The following is a 2,880-nucleotide window of genomic DNA, read 5'->3' as shown; positions in this document are numbered from 1 at the left end:
CTCAGGAAGCAAAACTGCAGATAAGGGGAACTACTGTATTTTTGGGACCTTCCAGCTAGGCTACTGCCCCCAGGTGGCTGGCCTCACTGAGCATCGTAACAGCCTTCTTAAAGAGACACTATTTTCAATCCCCCAAGTGGGTATAACTCTTGCTCCAGTCCCTCATCTTGCTTAATTCTCGCTCCCCCATGGGCTTTCATAACAATCATGAGACACCACCCCAAAATTCCACTTTTGGTCATCTCTGGCAATCCTCAAGCTTTTATCCTTCAAGATCATATCCTTTTTATTTTGTCCTCTGCCTCCATGATTTTTCAACCATCTCACCATCTGCTTCAGACCGGTGACCTGATCAAGGGCAGAGAGTCCAATATGCTTCCCTCATCATTGAGTGGCCCTCAGGCCAAAGAGCTCACCAAGTTAGTGTAAGATCATTTCTTTGGAAAGCCTGGCAATGGTGAGGACTCTTCAAAAGGAGCAACCTTCATGCTGGCTGCCCTCCTTTAGTATAGTGGCTACAAGGGCTGACTAATAAAACTAAATTCCCCTCCTAATTTACAGGGAGTAGAAATTATCATCCCAAGACAAGCCAGTGGCGCAGTTTGGGTATCTGAAAGAGGGAAACAACTCTGCACTCATTAGACACAAAACATATTTGGAGATGCAAGTATGGTGAGAAACTACAATTCATGGCCTTACCCTAGGCTGGATGAAGTAACCTCTTCTCTACTACTTTGTTGAGGAGAGCAACCCCATTCGGCCATTAATCAATATACAAATAACTCATCCAGAAGCAACCTGACCTAAGCTCATTCAAATGGCAATGTTCTATATGGTTATGGCTATTCTTACTGCTTTGAACAGCCTGGGTTACTGGTAGACCCCTTGGGTGTAGCCATCACACAGATACAATGCTGGGACAATACTGCTCCAGCCTGCAATTGCACCACAGCATGGAAAAGTGGGGAATGTTGGAGAGCTCTGTAAGAAGTGCTTAGGTCAGCATGCCACCAAGTCTGGAGGGTAAAGGAATTAAATCCCTTTATAGTCAATGGGCACTCTGGAAGTGATGTCTGAGTGACACGTGACACCCAATTTCTGTACATGAAATATTACTACAATCTACCTGGACCTATGATTGCTCATACATAAAACTTGTATGTTACAGGGACTGTACTTCCACGATTTGCCCATTGTTCTCACCAGTCAGTCCCAGGAATGCCTAAGTAGCATCCATAAGTGCTCCCTTAGCCTGGGATACAAATGAGTCCAGAATCTTTATGTACTTGGATGAACTCCTTGGAGAATGAAAGGTAATTTCCCTGTTCTGTCGATAAATACGCCCCTTGATGACTCCAGAGAGCACTTAATAATTCCACTACCAGCAGTCATCCCATATGCAGCTCAGTCCTCAGGGAAGACTTCAAGCTATGTCAGGCTGGCCTTCAGCCAGCCAGTGAGCAACACCACAACTGAATAGCAACATGGGAGGGTAACCTTCCCCCTGGATATCCACCACTCCAGAGGACCTCATCCCTAAGTCACGTGGACCTATAGCTGAGGAAGATACCATCTCAGACAACATTTTCTCAGTGTAACATTTTGCCACTGGAGAGATGCCTACACCTCCTACACCAGAGATGATACCCCAGGGACATATCACCACGTCAAAGACCTTAGCACTCACTTATACAGCCTCACTCCCCACTTGACAGCAAACTTAGCAGAATGCCACAGTGGGAACTAATACTTTCTGGGAAAAGTGGACTAAATATACTACCCTGATGGAATATTATATTGCAGAATTTGCCAGATGCTTGCTGGCTAACCCTTATCCTATATTAAGAGGCCTGTCAGACTGTGACCCTGTCCCCTGCCAACTACAGGACGGCATTGTGTCACATTTCCCCATTGCAGCAGACCAAAATGTGTACCTGAGAACTCCACAGCTCCCCTGCCTACAAATACTACAGGCTGTTAATGTTCTCACCATTAGCATCACAGGGTTGATTGTACTGTAAGCATATGATTTTTTTTTTTTACTATAGTACAAGTGTCTGATATTAAGCTTTTGATTGCCAAGGAATCTACTTCAAAGAGAGCTATCTTGAATAAACATACTACCAGCTACAAAATTAGATCAAGAGCCAGGCTTCCCCACACCTGAAGTTTCCTTTGTTTTCAAGATCTCCAATTAACTTAGATAACTGACCATTTGACGACTTATGTTTCCCTTCCTGCATTTTAATTCCCATCCTTATGTTTTAAATTCACCAATAAAGAGCGAATCCATGAAATTCCAGGAACCCCACCCTAGACCCCACTAAGGGCAGAACCCCGGGCACATGTGCACACACTCTTGCTTGTTTTCTCTCTCCCCTCCCACCCACAATCTTGCTGTGTGTCCTTAAGCATGCCACACACCCTCCAGGAACTGAGAGTAATAAACTGTTTTTTTCTCAAAGTCCCATAATGGCCATTGCTGAGGTCCATCTTGCTATCATAACAAGAACCACAGGGGACAGTCCAGACACAACAATGGCCCTGAAAGGGACAGTGTCTCTGCGGGCTCACCACAAGTAGTAATAGCCCGGATGAGTGCCCCAAGAATTTCTAGGCAATAGCATCACTATCAATAGGCTGAAACCCACAGAAAACAGTAGAGCAGCCCACACCAAGAATTCTGCTGTTCGCCTGCCCCCTGTAACAGACCTCCCACACTCGTCCTTGGGTGAAACTGGTTATCTGATAAGCAGAAGTGGTCTCTGAAGCCACTGCTAGACTAGAAGTCTCCACAAGAGAGTCACAATCTCTGGCCACATGTGACAGAGGAATTGTTTGAACTCCTTCTAGAATAAAAAGTACACCTGAGGTACTGGA

The sequence above is a fragment of the Artibeus jamaicensis genome, unplaced genomic scaffold (assembly GCF_021234435.1).
Source record: "Artibeus jamaicensis isolate MK-2021 breed Jamaican fruit bat unplaced genomic scaffold, CSHL_Jam_final contig_1282, whole genome shotgun sequence".
In the NCBI taxonomy this organism is placed as follows: Eukaryota; Metazoa; Chordata; class Mammalia; order Chiroptera; family Phyllostomidae; genus Artibeus; species Artibeus jamaicensis.
Note: the sequence above shows the minus strand (reverse complement) of the source record.